The 19,564-nt window shown below is 38.0% G+C and overlaps 2 long non-coding RNA genes across 4 annotated transcripts; one reads left to right on the top strand and one right to left on the bottom strand.

The window, feature by feature from the left end:
• Positions 1-7,139: 7,139 nt before the first annotated feature.
• LOC121783777 lies at positions 7,140-8,564 on the bottom strand. The gene is made up of 2 exons (XR_006046650.1): positions 8,055-8,564; positions 7,140-7,510 (listed from the first exon to the last, which is right to left on the bottom strand). It is a non-coding gene; the product is annotated as an uncharacterized LOC121783777 (long non-coding RNA).
• LOC121783776 lies at positions 7,757-15,588 on the top strand. Of its 3 annotated transcripts, XR_006046647.1 has the most exons (4): positions 7,757-7,913; positions 9,353-9,417; positions 14,952-15,016; positions 15,549-15,588. It is a non-coding gene; the product is annotated as an uncharacterized LOC121783776 (long non-coding RNA). The 3 variants fall into 3 exon arrangements; XR_006046649.1 differs by lacking the exons at positions 14,952-15,016; positions 15,549-15,588 and adding an exon at positions 9,950-10,001; XR_006046648.1 differs by lacking the exons at positions 14,952-15,016; positions 15,549-15,588 and adding an exon at positions 9,578-9,638.
• Positions 15,589-19,564: the final 3,976 nt, after the last annotated feature.

Raw genomic sequence — 19,564 nt, 5'->3', positions numbered from 1 at the left:
AGGGCAGAACAGCCGAAGCCGAAGAGGGTGTCTAAAAGATGCATAGGGAAGTGGGCATCCAGTAAAGCAAAGGTAAAGACGGCGGCAGATCCGGTGGAGATTTTAAGTGAAGAGGAAGGGACCACTCCCACAAAACCTGGGGAGGGATCCTTACCCACTACTGTCACGACCGCCCATACTAGGGGTACTACAAACGCGGCGATCGTGACCAAGGGACGACAAAAACGACAACTTACAAGGATAACAGTTTACGAAAACTCAATTAGCTCAAAGGAAGAGAAACATTTTAGTTTAAAGAAGTTTAAGGTTATAATTTTACTATTAATTAGAAATGACTTATGATAAATACTTTTAAAAGAAGCAGCGGAGAAAAAAAACTTAAAAAAAAAGAAAACCCAATTAACTTCTAAAGAATAAAACATTTGGTTTAGTTCACGAAAAACCATTTCAGAGTAACATGGTAAACATCAGATTAACGCCTAACACAATCAAACATGCTCAAACACAGTACGAAACAGAATAAAGTCTGGAGGCATAGTTCAAAAATATAGCAGCGGAAAATAGGTTTAAAGAGAGTCAAGGATGACGTTTATATATGAAGACACAACGCATCCAAAGTTCCTAGGCCAGCTCAACATCCACCGCAACATCCCGCTCAACCTGCACATAGGGAAAAACATATGCAGGGCTGAGTACTTGTTGTACTTAATGGACTCATGCCGAAAACATTTATACAGTTATGTCATCCATACCGGTGATCTCGAGTTTTATACGTAGTAAAGAAATATCATCGAGAACACAAAAACGTTTCATAGACTGGCCAGTCAAATAATCTCCCCATTTTCTCAACAATCCATCAATCACAATCATCAATCCACAGTGCGACGAAAGTGTGGCCACACTATTCACCCACGAGACCGGCCGACTAGCAAGGACGGCTCCCGATCTCACCAGTGTACACAGCCTGATAGGGTTTGCGGCCCTACTCAGACCCGAATTCGTTTCACAACACAGCCATATAGCCTAACGGAGTAAACTCAGATGAACTAGGCATCAGGCACACAATCTCAATCAAAACACCACATTATATTTTCGGAAAATAAAAAGATTTGTAAGGAAAGCCCACCTCGTTGGTTTAATCAATTCAATATCCACTTAAGGCAACCCTCGTTCCTTGTGCTCACGTACACACAATAACCCTTGCCAATAATCACAACATAAATCAGTCTTCCATAAATTCACATTACCATGCATGTCCTATCGTTCCTTTTATCATTCCCTTAATTTACCCATCCCAACATTCATCAACCTAAGGAACAACATGCCATAATATTTCTCAACGTTTCACACATAATCAGGTCAGAGGATACCTTTCCAAATCATACATGCATCATATAATTTATTAAAACTTGGCAACAAGTGATATTTCCACATAACAACAAATCTGGCAAAACTGCGCGATTTGTTTGTAAAAATCACCAAAAATCCATCCGACCTCATATGAAGCTAAAATTTGGTCACAACACAGTAGACACATTCAATTTCATCCAGTTAAAATTTCTCACTCAAATCATGTCGATTGGTCAGTCAAAACATTAATGCAACTCTCTGGTCGGAACATAAAAATTCTGGCAGCACTGTGCAGTTCATTTGAAAAATTCACCAAAAATTCATCCGATGCCCAATGAGGCTGAAATTTTCACAAAACACAGAAGACACTTCTAATTTCATCCAGTTCAAAATTCACATCAAAATGACCCCATTTGGTCGGTCAAATAGAAAACGAAACTTTCTAGGCGAGAATACAAGTTTCTGGCAGAATTGCGCAGTCGACTTCAGAAATTTATTAAAAAATCATCTTTTGTCAAAAGGGGCTGAAATTTACACACCACACAGAAACACCGTGAAGTTTACTCAGTTAAAAATTTGAACCAAAATAACATCCTTTGGTCAGTCAAACGCATGTCGGAATCCACTGTCCGAACACCACAGTTTTCAGGTCTCAAAATTTTGAAATTAGGGTTTCTTCCTCATTCAACCAAACACAATTTTTCATGCTTCCCACACACAAACATGCTTCAAAAGGTTCTCACAATCATGTTCTCATATAACCACACATCTTTCACCAATGAATCATTCAAACTTTACACATATTCATTCACAATCGCATATTCACAGTTTTTCTCATACAAACACAAATTCCCACCGATTAGTTTTGCGATCTATGATTCCTACACTCACTATATGCATGAAGGAATCAAGAACAAGGTTTCAATGGAGAAGATGAGGAAAATATTTAGTTATACCTTCTTGAATCGAAAACCAAACGGTAGAAGCAAAGATTGTTGCGATTCGTCGGGAACTCTTGAAAATCAAACTTCAATGGATGCAAGAACAATGATGGAAGAAATTTTGGAGAGGAGGAAGAGAGGGAGGAGAGGCAAGGCACGAAAATTATGAGGGAGAATGGGGGCTAGGGTTTAGTTTAGGTGATTATATAGTCCTAGGTTTAATCCCATAAATTAATTAATTAATTAATTGTGGAGGAATAAAATAGAGGCCAATAAATATAATCCCACAATTAAAAAGAAGACAAAATTTCAAAAATTATGTTAATAAATTCAATAAGGAATTTATTTGGTATTTACTTGGAGAGCAATAGATTCACAATTTAGGAAATAAGTCAATGAATATTTCATAAACAAGGGAACAAAATAAATTAAATCTCCAAGTAGGAAATAATGAGGGAAGGGGCGAAAATCTTGATGGTGTGCACAAGGAAATTATTTAAATCCTCAATTAAATAGAATAGGATTTAAATTTGGTAATTTCTTTATAGGAAAAGACTCCCATAAAATAGGCAGCAATAAATTAGATTTCCCCCAAGGAAATTAAGCTAAAAAAAGTGTGGGATGGAGACACAATAGAAGGAAAATATTCACATCCCCAGTTAATTTAGCTTAGGTATTAATTTGGTATTGAATAAAGGGAATTCCACAAAATAGGAAACAAATATATTCTCCTCTATAAATAGGGGGCCGAAAATTGGCTTAATTAGCCACAAGGAAAATAATGCAACTCTTAATTTAATTGGGGTGAGGGAAATGTGGCAAGATTTAATTGGATTTAAAATAAATGAAGGAATCAACAAGGTACCAATTTTATCAAAGAAACTAATTCATCCTCTTAATTCAAGTAGAGGATATCCGAAACTCACAAAAATAATAGGTTAGAGTTCGAGTTTCATGTAGCACAATTTAGGGATAATTTGATTTGGATTTAATTTGGATGAATATCCCAAAACAATTAATTAAATCCAAGAAAATTTCCAATAATTGGAGGGGCCGACAATAGCCACTTTATTTGGCTAGAACAAGATGCATGATCTTTTTTTAAATTGATTCCCCATATTAAATATAACTAGCACTTCATTCCAATTTCCCCATGACGATTTATTCCACATAATCAAACTCAATCAAGTAGCAACAATTTAAATTTCATAAATGAAATTTCCCATCGACATATCTTAAATAAAAGTCACAAAATTTGGGATGTTACATCTTCGAAATTTTGAGACCTGAAAACTGTGGTGTTCGGACCGTGGATTCCGACGTGTGTTTGACTGATCAAAGGATCTTATTTTGGTTCAAATTTTTAACTAAGTAAACTTCAAGGTGTTTTCTGCATGGTGTGTAAATTTCAGCCCCTTTTGACGAAAGATGAATGTTTAATAAATTCTTGAAGTCGACTGCGCAATTCTGCCAGAAACTTGTATTCTCGCCCAGAAAGTTTCGTTTTCTATTTGACCGACCAAATGGCCTCATTTTGATGTGAATTTTTATCTGGATGAAAATAGAAGGGTCTTCTGTGTTTTTTGAAAATTTCAGCCTCATTGGGCATCGGATGAATGTTTGGTGAATTTTTCAAATGAACTGCGCAGTGCTGCCAGAATTTTTATGTTCCGACCAGAGAGTTGCATTAATGTTTTGGCTAACCAATCGACATGATTTGAGTGAGAAATTTTAACTGAATGAACTTGAATGTGTCTACTGTGTTGTGACCAAATTTTAGCTTCATATGAGGTCGGATGGAATTTTGGTGATTTTTACAAACAAACCACGCAGTTCTGCCAGATTTGTTGTTATGTGGAAATATCACTTGTTGCCAAGTTTTAATGAATTATATGATGCATGTATGATTTGGGAAGGTATCCTGTGACGTGATTATGTGTGACACGTTGAGAAATATTATGACATGTTGTTCCTTAGGTTGATGAATGTTGGGATGGGTAAATTAAGGGAATGATAAAAGGAACGATAGGACATGCATGGTAATGTGAATTTATGGAAGACTGATTTGTGTTGTGATTATTGGCAAGAGTTATTGTGTGTACGTGAGCACAAGGAACGAGGGTTGCCTTAAGTGGATATTGAATTGATTAAACCAACGAGGTGGGCTTTCCTTACAAATCTTTTTATTTTCCGAAAATATGATGTGGTGTTATAAGGGTGGTTTAACTTGTTATGTCATGCCATGGATTGTTTTGATTGAGATTGTGTGCCTGATGCCTAGTTCGTCCTTGCTAGTCGGCCGGTCTCGTGGGCGAATAGTGTGGCCACACTTTTGTCGCACTGTGGATTGATGATTGTGATTGATGGATTGTTGAGAAAATGATGAGATTATATGACTGGCCAGTCTATGAAACGTTTTTGTGTTCTCGATGATATTTCTTTACTACGTATAAAACTCGAGATCACTGGTATGGATGACATAACTGTATAAATGTTTTCGGCATGAGCCCATTGCGTACAACAAGTACTCAGCCCTGCATATGTTTTTCCCTATGTACAGGTTGAGCGGGACGTTGCGGTGGATGTTGAGTTGGCCTAGGAACTTTGGATGCGTTGTGTCTTCATACATAGACGTCATCCTTGACTCTCTTTAAACCTTATTTCTGCTGCTATATTTTTGAACTATGCCTCAAGACTTTATTCTGTTTCGTACTGTGTTTGAGCATGTTTGATTGTGTTAGGCGTTAATCTGATGTTTACCCTGTTACTCTGAAATGGTTTTTCGTGAACTAAACCAAATATTTTCTTCTTTAGAAGTTAATTGGGTTTTCTTTTTTTAAAAGTTTATTTTCTCCGCTGCTTCTTTTAAAAGTATTTATCATAAGTCATTTCTAATTAATAGTAAAATTATAACCTTAAACTTCTTTAAACTAAAATGTTTTTCTTCCTTTGAGCTAATTGAGTTTTCGTAAACTGTTATCCTTGTAAGTTGTCGTGTCGTCCCTTGATCACGATCGCCGCGTTTGTAGTACCCCTAGTATGGGCGGTCGTGACAGAGTGGTATCAGAGCTTTGTTCTTTCGCTCTGGTCCGAGAGTCTTCTTTCACTTTAAGTCTAGATTAGTGAACCTTTATTGACTAGAAGTGTCACGAAGGCTCAACATCCAAGCATCACGCTCAACCAAGGAAAGTGAGGTATGTTTTTAGTTGTTGATGAAATATGAGAACGATGTATAAGATTGATGATATGATGAGGATGGTTTGGGCAAAAGAATGCATGAGCATGTAATTACGTGATGATGTGATGTGATTCTCATGTTGAAATTCGTGAATAAATGATGTGATAAGGAAGTAGAATGTGAGCATGATTGGCAAGATGATCTAAGCACGTGTTGTATGTGCGAATAGGATATTGTTATGGTATGATTATGTGGGACATGAGCAAGATTGGTATGATTACCGAAGTATGTGTTATATGTGTGAAAGTGATGACGTAAGCATGTGAACATAGGAAGATGAAGTGTTTTATACGAAAGATGAAGATTGATGAGTTGTTTTGAGAATATTGTAATTTTTTTAAAAATGTTTGTTTCAAACATATAGGTGAAGTGCATGGTGTCTGATTATGTGGAAAAAAAACTTTGAGGTTGATGTTTTACAATGGTAAGGACTAGTTGTTCATAGTGGAATTTGATTGACAAAACTATAACATGTTATGGGAAATTGTTGAAAATTTCAGAAAATCTTTGAACCTTGAACGAAAGCATGTTAATTCGTTTCTTTTGGGAAAATTTAGATCTGGAAGTGAATGAGGAATATGACGTAGTTATGCATGGCGATATACGTTTATGCATGTTGAATCTTTTGGTATGTAAATCATGTTTTAAGTGATGAATTATGAATGTAAAAGTGTGAGGTACTTTATGAAAGTGTTGGTAGAAGAAAGTATGATACTATGAACTCTGTTGCAAACCTAGAATGCCCAAGATGTCTGTTTGATCGAACGATATCGAACTTAGTTGTTACAACTACAATATCACTTTTCTGAGGGATAAGATAAATGGAAATATGTAGTGCGAATTCAAACTCCATTAGATGATTACAAATTCACTATTGTTTTTCCTGAACGATAAGAATAAAGAGAATACGAAGAGACATTACGTACAAAAAGAACTTCAAGAGGAGATGCTAAATGATTTAATCCTACAACGGGGAGAGATCATACTTGTGATATATTATGTAAACTCATTCTTGCGTCAAAAGTGGTGGTGCGACGAAGATGACTGTTATAGCACGTTGTGAGCGCGAGTAAAATTGCGATGTTTTAAGAGAATGGTTTTTATGAGGTGCAAAGAATATTATGAAGATATGGATTCCGACTATCATTATTAGTGGCAACGATATGAAGAATCTCAGCGTAGAACCCACAGCTCCTTGAGCGATGTTACCAGTTTCAGCCCGCGAAAGATGAATGAGGAGGCGCGATTTTAAAAGCTAGAACAAACTTTTTAATCAACAGTTCTTACTTGGATTCTAAGGAGTTGTCTTTCAGGACCTTTCAAATAATCGTGAGCCCCTGTCTATTTAACATCTTGTTTCACTCACTCTTTGCAAGTAACACTTATTATTTCTTTTCATCCATTGAGTCATAACTCACTTTCAGTTCTTGGAAAGTGGTGTTGCCTTCATAACTTTGGACACTTGGATTGATTGTAGTCTTCCTTGACCTATTATTTACGAACAATATTTTGACCTTGTGAGCCTTTGCTATTCAACTTCATTTCTAAGGCTGCATGCAGTTATGTCCTTCAACATGTTCATGTTTCACAGACATGTTTTCTATGGGATATTCTTCTTCGAACTATTTTTTTCAGCCTTTCATTCTGTAACCATGTCTATTCAAGATCTTTCATACATAGTGATCTTATTGATGGTCCTACAATCTACACACATTCTCTAACTACCATCCTTTTTTGGCACCAAAATAATTGGTACCGCACAAGGTGAAAGGAATTCTCGGATCAAACCTTTGGGAAGGAGCCCATCGACTTGCTTTTGAAGTCCTTGAGTATCCTTTGGGTTTGCCTTGTATGCCGCCCGGTTGCGAAGAGAGGACCCCAGGACGAAATTAATTTGGTGCTCAATCCCTCTCACAGGTGGAAGCTCGTTGGGTAGCTCATTCGGGAAGACATCCTTATAATCTTGCAAAACATTCTCAACCTGTAATAACCAAAAAAAATATATATATAAAAAAAAAAGAAAAAGAAAAAGAGCAGATCCTAGAGGATCGAATTGTTCAGACAGAGCATAAATGTTACATTTAATTATAGCAGACAAATCTTATCTCATGATAAAGTAGAATAATTTGAGATAGGAATGTCTCCCGCAACTTGCAGCACAGTGCAATCCTCAATTATTTTGTGAATATATAAAGATATCACAATCATTTTCTTCAACCACCTCTCCTTCTATATTAATCAGAACACAATCTCATACATTCAAAATCGGAGGAAAACAACACACAGAAATCGACTTGCAATTGCAATTGCTCGATCAAACAAAAGAAACCAAACTGCCGTGAATACAATTCGTTTTGCTACTAGGCAATTCCTCCTCTCCAAAGGTACATCAATTCCTCTACAATAGCCTCAATTTTTTTTTGTGCATCTCATAACTCCGTAACCAATCCAATAATCTAGTAATCAAAACAAAACCAAATCCAAGGATTGAACTTGTATTTCACGAAATCAACAGAAGAACTTACCTGCGGGGCTGTTTCGGGTTGAATCGGAGTTGTTTCAGGATTTTGCGGGGTTGTCGGGTTAGATGTGGGACGTTTTGGGGTGGTTTCGGGGCACCGGCGCTGACCGAACCCGACGGGCGACGGAGCAGCGGCGCTTCTCGACGGTACAGCAGCGTGCGGAGAGCAGCGGCGGCGTCGGCGTCCAGCAGCAGCGGCTGCGGCTCTGTGTGACCGAGGCGGATCCGCTGCGGCGGCTGATTTGAACGTGAGAAGAGGAAGAGAGAAAGTGAGAGAGGAGAGGGTGCTGCGTATTTGTGAAATGAGGAAGAAGAAGACTTAGGTCTTTAACCTATGGTTTCTTTAATTGGGCTTAAGTTGTGGGCTAATGAATTAAATGATTTTGGGCCTTTTTGTTGGGCTTGTTGATTTTTAAAGAATTTTGGCCTTTGATTTTAAATGGTTTTGGGCTATTAAAATAATTAGCATTAGGCTATGCAAAATAAATCCGAGCCCAATCTCTTTCTAATTATTTTGGGGCTGCGATGCATCGGAAATATTAGGCCCATTTCGAAATTTAACTAATTTTTGGGCTAAAGGAAATAGAGAAATAGAATGTTGGGCCTAGCCCTTTATGAAAAAATTTTGGCCTTTGTTTTTGGGCAATTTGTGTTGTAAAAAAAAGGGGTTTTAGGCTTCTATTTTCTAAGGATTTGGGCCTCTCTTAATTCATTAAAAAAAATATCCATTGCCTTATTTAATGAAATTGAGCCCTTTGGCCTTGTGCTAAAAATAAAATGTTTTGAGCCTTTTGTTTTTCTTTTAAGATTTTGGCAGTATTAATTGGAGTTGATGGATTATTAAAGTATGGGCTTCATTTAAATTTCTTTAGGCTTTAGAAGTTTATGGGTGTTGACTTTGAAAATTGTTTTGGGCTCCTTGTTTTATTTGAAATTGGGCCTATTATGTTAAAAAAAATGTTTGGATAATTGGGCTACAATTAATTTGGTTGGGCTTCAAAATTTTAATTTGGAAGTAGGAGGTGAGGAAAATAATTAAGTCTTTGGGCCGATAATTAATTAAATCCCGGAAAATTTCAAAGTGTGAATAATATATCTCAAGTACGAAATAAATATAGTTGGGAAGAGAAAAATAAATACGAGGAAAAATACGAGGAGCCAACGAAGGATTTTGGGCGTGAGCGACCGGCAAATAATCGAAAATCGAGAAAAACACGAGATAAATAATCTTAATTAGGATGCATGCATTTTATTTATTTATGTGAAAAGTGTGTTGATTTATATATTATTTAAATTGTAAAGGTGAATCCTCGCAAGTGAAACGTGATACCAAGGGGAAGAAAGTGCTTGAGAATTAAGAAGTTGAGGTGAGCTTTCCTATACTAAAATACAAATCGTATTTTATGAAAACAAGAACACATGTTCGTGATTTTAATGATGTTGTTATGCCATAAATGTTTTGTGTATGATGCCTATATGTTAGCTACAGCCAAGTGAATTATGAATGATGATATAAGTCGAATTCAGGTCCCAGTGAGGGTGGTGTCCCCGCTCGGACTAGTGTACACAAGCTACCTCTGACATGTTGGCCAGAGCAGGTGACCGTGGAAGGTGGCCACCTTCCCGGCACAAGAATACCTCTGACGTGATGGGCAGAGAAGGTGACCGTGCGATAACACCATCTCGACGGCACAATGTGATCAGATATGGCTAAGTACCGGAAAAAGAGGTTGCAACCCAATGTGATATTTTTAGTAAGCTCAGGCCTTTTCAATAAACCCCCGAGTGTTACTGTGATGATGGCTTGACAATATTTTCAAATGTATATTTGTATTTTTCGGCAATGTGTTCACTGAGTACTTTTGTACTCAGCCCTGCATATATTTTTTAAATGTGCAGGTTGGGCAGCGAAGTGGTGGAGGAAGTGCTATTGAGACAAGACATTTAATTCAGTCAGATTTTGACTTTCGGAGGTTCATGTCTTCATACATGGAACCGCGTTCATTTGTTTCTGTTGTGCATCTTAAAAGACTCAGGTCTATTTTGTTCAAAACTCTGATATTTTGACATTTTTACAAACAATTACTCGAGATTTCATGATCGAGTATCTTTTCTTCTATGTATCAGAACTTGATTAGCCATGTCTCGCAACCAATGCTTAATTTTATTTTCCCCTTATTTCTTTCCCCGCTTCTTTAATCCTCCCCTAGTCGCGATCAACCGTGTTTTCTATCCTTAGAAAATGCGGTCGTGACAGAGTGGTATCAGAGCATTCTTTCTCGCTCTGAACTGAGAGTCTACTTCGAAAATCTTTGGTCTAGCCTTGTTCCACTATACTGCCTAATCGATGAAAATACTCTTAGCACTCCCTCCCATCGCGCTCAACGAGGAAAAAGGTAACTTGTTCTTTTTCAAAAGAACGTCAAGATGTTTAAAAGTTTGAAATGGAGAAATAACTCATGCAGTTAATTTGAGTGAACAGATGAAAATACCAAGTTTAAAGAAAAAGTTAATGTTTCTTGATTTGGTAGCGTGCTTAAAGAAAGAGTTAACATGTCCTTTCTTGGCTAAAGACTGTGAATGCATGAATAAAGAAGTAACTTTCCTGAATGGAAAAAGGTACTGAAATATGAAAGTATAAAGTATACAAGTCAGGTACCAATTGGTGAAATGACATCTCTTTTTGAGTTAGTCATTGAATCATGTTGCTAGTATGGGAAAATTGAAATTTCCAAAGAACATAGAATACTTAGTTATGCGTTTCTTCTAGTACACAATATGAACTCGAACTTAGAAGTACAGTATGAACATTTCTCGCTTTCCCGAGTGACGAAAAGAAAAGGACGCGATAAGAAAGAAACTTCGAGAAAAGCAATCCAACATAGAACAAAACGATGTTTCTAGAAAGATGGTAGGGGTTAGATGCCATTCCCTACGTCCCAATGACATGAATAATCTGGGTTAGCCATTGTCTTTCTTAACAATCCAATCACTCCAAAGGATCATACCTTTGATCCAACTAAGCGAAGTACAAATACATAGCAAGAGAATATGATTACAATGTAAAGAAAGAACCTAGCTCTATAATATAAGTAAGTAGAAACGACGTGTTACGAGGATGACCGCTATGACGAACCAAGAGTACCAAAGAGTCGTAATCCCCACATATGGTCAGCTGACGTGATCGTAAAGTGAAAGTAGCTTGTGACCAAAGTTTCCCGTAACTCAGTTACCATTCTCTATAAAGAATTAAACAAGGGAGTATCACCATTGTAGTTAACCAAAAAGATTCATCAGCAACGTTTATTTGGATTTCCATGAATTTCATTTTTCGTATTCCCCTTGATCAAAATACTTTTGTTGAATTAAGATCTTAAATGACTTCCTTTGCAAGGTAATGTATCATTATTTTCCCTCTTCTATGTCAAGGTTGTGAATCACTTTCAGTTTTGAACTTGCTCCCTCATGTTTTCTGATAACCTCTAGTGACTACGGTCCTTCTTTACTCGTTCTGTATAAAAGCAATACTTTGACTCTCTGAATTCTTGCCACCAAACTCCTATACTAAGAGCTGCTCTATTTATAACCTTCAGGATGAACATGTTTCCCTAAACTATTGTCTCTTCAATGATAATATATTCTTCAAAGATCATTAGTAGAACTTTAGTGTTTTCAAATGTGCTTGCTGACACTCATTAATTTATAAAGAGCAGTGTCATCTTCTTAATCCCACTATAATTATTCCATCATGCTTTGAGCTCTTTAGCAACTCCAAGTCTAAAGTAATTTGCTCTCTTCCCGAACTAGTTTGCTCTGGTTGTCTTCTCTACTAGTTAATTTCCGTGATTTGGTAATAAACTTTGTGAATTCAGTAACGTGATATAGTATCACGATGTTGTTGACCCAAAATAGTAGTTCCTTATTATTCTTCTTTCTCAAATCCACTTGAGCCCAATCATTTTCAGTCTTACTATATTGGAGAAGCCATCTGGTGAGACCTTAAACCTTTTAATTTGGCTATTTGTGGTTTCAGACATACTTATTGACAAGCTCTTTGTTTTACCTGAATACTCTCATCTTCTGAATTCAAATATGACTGTTGTCTCTTGATTTGAGCTTTTCTGCAAGCTCCATGTTAAAGCTGGCACATTGCTTCTCCCTTGGCTAGTTTCCTCTTGTTGCCCTCTTTATTAGTTAGTTTCCTTGAACTGCTTATAAACTCTAAAAATTTCGTTGATATGATCTTCTATCACAGTGTTGTTGGGCAAATTGCAATTGTTGGTCTTTCCTATTCTTTTCAAATCCATTTGTAACCAACCATCTCAGGTCTTCCTGTTATCACCTGGGGATACTTGAAACTTTTCTACTTCACTGTTCATTTTGATTATATTATTGACAATCTATTATTGACATCTACATTAAATTCATCATACCCCCACTTTCGCAATTTATTCCATCTGGCAATCTCTTGCCACAATAAAATTTCCAAACTCTATGGGTATAGCTCAAGCCCTTTGAAGTTGAATCTTTTCTTTTATGGGAGTGAGCATAATGAGCCCAATTAAGCCTAGTCTTTGCACTTCATGAAAACCTTTGTTGCAAGCTACTGGTGAAAGTTGGTGGTGAACCAAACACTCACATAATTGAAATAATTATAATTCATGGTTACCTTGGAGCCTACCCAAAGCAAGAACGATTAGAATATTTCTCTTGGAATCCCAAATTCAGTTCCTATCAAAGTTTAAACGGTTAGATCAACTCTATATTTCCTCGCGTGAGACCCTCATGGGAGGCAATACATTGATCACTGCAGAAAAAAAATGTGATGCGCCACGAAGAAATCGCTCTGGAGCCTAACCTGAGTTACGAAGAACAACCGGTAGAAATACTAGATCGAAATGTGCAGCAGCTCCGGAATAAGTCGATTACTACAGTGATCGTTTTGTGGAAAAACCACGGACAGGAAGAAGCAACATGGGAACTAGAAGAGAAAATGAAAGAGAAATATCCCAAACTTTTTGTCTAAATACATCCTAAATTTCGGGACGAAATTTCTTTTAAGAGGGGTAGATTGTAACAACCAAAAAAATATATGTATAAAAAAAAAAGAAAAAGAAAAAGAGCAGATCCTAGAGGATCGAATTGTTCAGACAGAGCATAAATGTTACAATTAATTATAGCAGACAAATCTTATCTCCTGATAAAGTAGAATAATTTGAGATAGGAATGTCTCCCGCAACTTGCAGCACACTACAATCCTCAATTATTTTGGAAATATATAAAGATATCACAATCATTTTCTTCAACCACATCTCCTTCTATATTAATCAGAACACAATCTCATACATTCAAAATCGGAGGAAAACAACACACAGAAATCTTCTTGCAATTGCAACTGCTCGATCAAACAAAAGATACCAAACTGCCGTGAATACAATTCCTTTTGCTACTAGGCAATTCCTCCTCTCCAAAGGTACATCAATTCCTCTACAATAGCCTCAATTTTTTTTTTGTGCAACTCATAACTCCGTAACCAATCCAATAATCTAGTAATCAAAACAAAACCAAATCCAAGGATTGAACTTGTATTTCACGAAATCAACATAAGAACTTACCTGCGGGGCTGTTTCGGGTTGAATCGGAGTTGTTTCGGGATTTTGCGGGGTTGTCGGGTTAGATGTAAGACGTTTTGGGGTGGTTTCGGGGCACCGGCGCTGACCGAACCCGACGGGCGATGGAGCAGCGGCGCTTCTCGACGGTACAGCAGCGGCGGCGTCGGCGTCTAGCAGCAGCGGCTGCGGCTCTGTGCGACCGAGGCGGATCCGCTGCGGCGGCTGATTTGAACGTGAGAAGAGGAAGAGAGAAAGTGAGAGAGGAGAGGGTGCTGCGTATTTGTGAAATGAGGAAGAAGAAGACTTAGGTCTTTAACCTATGGTTTCTTTAATTGGGCTTAAGTTGTGGGCTAATGAATTAAATGATTTTGGGCCTTTTTGTTGGGCTTGTTGATTTTTAAAGAATTTGGGCCTTTGATTTTAAATGGTTTTGGGCCATTAAAATAATTAGCATTAGGCTATGCAAAATAAATCCGAGCCCAATCTCTTTCTAATTATTTTGGGGCTGCGATGCATCGGAAATATTAGGTCCATTTCGAAATTTAACTAATTTTTGGGCTAAAGGAAATAGAGAAATAGAATGTTGGGCCTAGCCCTTTATGAAAAAATTTTGGCTTTGTTTTTGGGCCATTTGTGTTGTAAAAAAAAAGGGGGTTTTGGGCTTCTATTTTCTAAGGATTTGGGCCTCTCTTAATTCATTAAAAAAAATAGCCATTGCCTTATTTAATGAAATTGAGCCCTTTGGCCTTGTGCTAAAAATAAAATGTTTTGAGCCTTTTGTTTTTCTTTTAAGATTTTGGCCTCATTAATTGGAGTTGATGGATTATTAAAGTATGGGCTTCATTTAAATTTCTTTAGGCTTTAGAAGTTTATGGGTGTTGACTTTGAAAATTGTTTTGGGCTCCTTGTTTTATTTGAAATTGGGTCTATTATGTTAAAAAAAAATGTTTGGATAATTGGGCTACAATTAATTTGGTTGGGCTTCAAAATTTTAATTTGGAAGTAGGAGGTGAGAAAAATGATTAAGTCTTTCGGCCGATAATTAATTAAATCCCGCAAAATTTCAAAGTGTGAACAATATATCTCAAGTACGAAATAAATATAGTTGGGAAGAGAAAAATAAATACGAGGAAAAATACGAGGAGCCAACGAAGGATTTTGGGCGTGAGCGACCGGCAAATAATCGAAAATTTAGAAAAACACGAGATAAATAACCTTAATTAGGATGCATGCATTTTATTTATTTATGTGAAAAGTGTGTTGATTTATATATTATTTAAATTGTAAAGGTGAATCCTCGCAAGTGAAACGTGATACCAAGGGGAAGAAAGTGCTTGAGAATTAAGCAGTTGAGGTGAGCTTTCTTATACTAAAATACAAATCGTATTTTATGAAAACAAGAACACATGTTCATGATTTTAATGATGTTGTTATGCCATAAATGTTTTGGGTATGATGCCTATCTGTTGGCTACGGCCTAGTGAATTATGAATGATGATATAAGTCGAATTCGGGTCCCAGTGAGGGTGGTGTCCCCACTCGGACTAGTGTACACAAGCTACCTCTGACATGTTGGGCAGAGCAGGTGACAGTGGAAGGTGGCCACCTTCCCGGCACAAGAATACCTCTGACGTGATGGGCAGAGAAGGTGACCGTGCGAGAACACCATCTCGACGGCACAATGTGATCAGATATGGCTAAGTACCGGAAAAAGAGGTTGCAACCCAATGTGATATTTTTAGTAAGCTCGGGCCTTTTCAATAAACCCCCGAGTGTTACTGTGATGATGGCTTGACAATATTTTCAAATGTATATTTGTATTTTTCGGCAATGTGTTCACTGAGTACTTTTGTACTCAGCCCTGCATATATTTTTTAAATGTGCAGGTTGGCAGCGAAGTGGTGGAGGAAGTGCTATTGAGACAAGACATTTAATTCAGTCAGATTTTGACTTTCGGAGGTTCATGTCTTCATACATGGAACCGCGTTCATTTGTTTCCGTTGTGCATCTTAAAAGACTCAGGTCTATTTTGTTCAAAACTCTGATATTTTGACATTTTTACAAACAATTACTCGAGATTTCATGATCGAGTATCTTTTCTTCTATGTATCAGCACTTGATTAGCCATGTCTCGCAACCAATGCTTGATTTTATTTTCCCCTTATTTCTTTCCCCGCTTCTTTAATCCTCCCCTAGTCGCGATCAACCGTGTTTTCTATCCTTAGAAAATGCGGTCGTGACACAACCAACAACAGACAAGGGTAAGTGTTAGCATTTAAACATAAGTCATTTCGGACCATAAGAAGTATGGTTGAACGGCTATTTAGAGCCCACCCATGGTCGGATGGCCTAACTTACAAGCAATCTTTTCCCTCTCGTGCTTGTGATTTTTCTCTTTTGGGTGTTTTGGTTTTAATCTCACCACCCACACTCTCACTTGGCTTTTGCACCTTACACTCACTCACAAGTTTTTTTTCTCTCTCCCTTTCCCTTTCCCTTTGCAAGTGTTGGTGGGCCTAAAAAACATCCCGGGGTAGAAGAGGTTTCAAACGAACCTTCAAGCCATTTACCATGTAAAAATACTCATTAGTGAAACCATTCTTGTACACCCTCCTATCACCCTACCAAGACCTCCTCAACAACACATGAGAAGCCGTCATCGGGATGATGTCACACATCACCTCATTCTCAAATACACCATTCTTCAAGGGAACTAAGCATTGAGCCTTCACTTTTAGCTCCCCGGACTCCCTTAACAATTGGAGCTTGTATGGGTTGGGTTGCTTGATAGAATCCCAACTTGGATACCTTGTTCACTCACCACATTAGCACAACTACCCCATCAATGATCATCAAGCAAGTCTTATTCTTCACCTTGCAATTCATGTGAAAAATATTGAATCATTGCTCCTTATGCTCTTCAAGTTCGGGCGGGTTGTACATTAAGCATCCTAAGCACCACTAGCGTCCTCACCCCTCATCATCCTCCTCTCCACTAGAATAAGCCAAATGCGAATCCACACACTCCTTCTTACCCTCATCTACTCCATCTTCTTCGTCCTCATTATACATGCTACCATCTTGCCCAATCACCATTATCCTTTGGTTAGGGCACTCACGTGCATAGTGTCCATACCCCTTACACTTGAAATATTTTACCTTTTTGTCCTCCTTGGGTTGGATGGCTTTGTTGGCTTGGGGCCCCGGTAAGGCCTTTTATGGAGGCTTCACTTCATTTGGAGGAGCGCCCTCTAGCTTTTTGGGTGGATGTAAGCTCTTTCTTTGTGTCGAGTGTGTGTATCTCTTGTAGTTTTTTTTTTCTGAGTTCTCGTGTCATTGTGGATTAATCAAGTCGGCGTGTAAAACTGATCCAGCTGGCCAATGTATGCCTTTACTTGCGAATACCTGTGAACGGATTCAGTGAAAATTCCAACTGATCGACTTGACTTAACCCAACTTACTCTTGTTCTGTTAAATGTGCAAACGGAGGAACTCATGGCTTTCAAAATCTTAACCCACAATACTATTAATTAGAAGTAAGGGTCGAATCCAAAAGAGACGATGTGTTCTACATTTGTTGAGGACAAGTTGGGAATGACTGCTGCCACAGTTGGTTAAATTGAACTACTTGACTAGACAAATTGAGAGACTAAACTAAGTAAATTGATCCATTTGCTAAGACATGACTAAACTTGTAAACTCTAATTGATCAACCTATCTGAACTGAAAAACTCATACTGTGATTTCCTGAAATAGCCAAACATAGTAAAAGTGAGTGGATGTTAGTACTCTGAAAAACGTACGATAAAGTAAACTTTTTCCAACAACCTCATCTTCCTCGCAGAATCGGTACAAAACAGAGCATAATCAGATCTCAAACATTTCTTTGCTAACGAACTACTTTCAACTCAATATAATAGACTTGCAAAATTAAATCTACGCTAAGATGTCGATTGGGTGTACCTAAATAAAATAACTAAACCATAATAGTGTACAAATAACGAAGACAACTACCATATCTACAACTAGAAAACTAAATCACACGTGAACATACTTTCATTCATTGTAAACACATACGAATTTGCTTCACCACCTTTCAACAAACTAGATCTAAACAACCTAACTCCTTCCATCCAACATTTCTTCGCAATCCAACAAAAATTGTAAACCAACAATTTAGATTCAACAGGTCACACCACAACAAGGTTACTTAACCAAAATATACTTAGAAATTAGAAACAGAAATAAACCAGCGAGATTATGCCTGGAGAAAACATACATTTCAAGAATTACTAACTTCATAACTTCAAATGCTTCCAAAGATAACTAAGTCGATAAAAAGCAAAATAAACTTAAAAGAAATTGTAGCAAAAAAATGAAATAGAAAGATTGTATCCTTGTCCATTCCCGGAACGGTGTTACACAACTTCAACTCCGAATGAGACTACCACCCAACCTAAATTAAAACCCTGAACCGAAGTGTGTGCGACAGAATTTCTAGAATGTAGAGTATAGTGAGCTTCCATTTCAGCCCTAGAAGAGAGCTGAATTTCTAAGTGCCTCTGTATATCCGTATATCCCCCCTACTCGCGCTTGGCTTCCTCTTTATTGAGAGGCGTAGGGCTCTGATCCCTAGGGTACCATCCTCTCGAAAAGTCCTTCCTGCCGTTGGCTGTTGGTGGTCTTTAAGTAATGCTCAATCTTCTATACGGGCGCTCCTGCTGCCTCCATTTGATCCGACTTGATCCACTCAGCACAACAAATTTTTTACTCCATTCTTCTTGATCCGTCTGTCCGCCCAGTTGATCCATGCAACTCTTGATTATGGCGGATTTTACACTACCCCTGGCTTACAATTGTTCGTTAGCTTTACAGAAATGGGTGCAGTTTCGTCACAGAACGAATGCATGAAATGAGCCTCATTAGTGGAGCACTCCACTTGCTCGTTCCCATTCCCCCCTCCCCCCTGGGTTGACTAGAGGTCAATTTGGCCTTGCCAAGGGCCAACTCCTTTCCTTGTCTTTCAAAAGTCTCGACGAACCCCAATACCCCTCTCAAGTTGATCCTCCTTAAGGCCTTTACTTGTACCTTATGCTACAAATGGTTGTTTAAACTATGTATATACCCCCACCTTCCTCATCAATGATACCAATTCATAGTAATAATCCATTACACTCTTCATCCCTTGCCTCAAATCTTGGAGTTCTCCCCAGAGCTTAAGATAGTATGATTTTGGAACAAAAGTAGCTCTCAAGAGTTCACACAATTCCTCCCAAGAGCTCACTTCCCCCAGTCCTCTCATTCTCCTCCTATGCAACATATCACTCCCCAAGTGTTGGCATTCCCACAGAACTCGGCTATAGCTATCTTCACCTTTTCAAACTCGGAGATGTTATGAAGTTTAAATATTTTTCTCACTGAGATTCCCACTCTAAGTAGGCTTGCAGGTCAAACTTGCTATGAAACTCGGGGAAAGTGTACTTGATGGCTTTAGAAGGATCATCAAACCTTGGCCTCAGATCTCCTCCAAATTGTTCACCCCTCCTTTGCCAATCGTTCCCCCCATGGTTCCTTCCATGGTGATTCCCTCCTCTAACATAATCATGTCTCCATATCCATTTCTAAAACGATCCCCCCAACCATGCACCCCAACATATTGCCACCCATAATTCCCCACTCTTCCATTGTGTCCCTCCGGCATGTGAACATGTATAGATCCACTTTGTAGGTTTAGAATATAGTGGGGCTAGTAACACACACTCTCGATCCAATTCCCCCGAGATGGAGCCCGGACAATTCAATCAAGGTATACACCTCAAGCAAATATAGACACCAAGTAGTAAACACCAAAATAATAATGATCAAACAAGTGAAAGCAAGGAGCTAGGCCTAAGGTAACACA

The sequence above is a fragment of the Salvia splendens genome, chromosome 21 (assembly GCF_004379255.2).
Source record: "Salvia splendens isolate huo1 chromosome 21, SspV2, whole genome shotgun sequence".
In the NCBI taxonomy this organism is placed as follows: domain Eukaryota; kingdom Viridiplantae; phylum Streptophyta; class Magnoliopsida; order Lamiales; family Lamiaceae; genus Salvia; species Salvia splendens.
The sequence above is the reverse complement of the archived record's forward strand: the minus strand, read 5'-3'. Positions and strand labels throughout refer to the sequence as shown.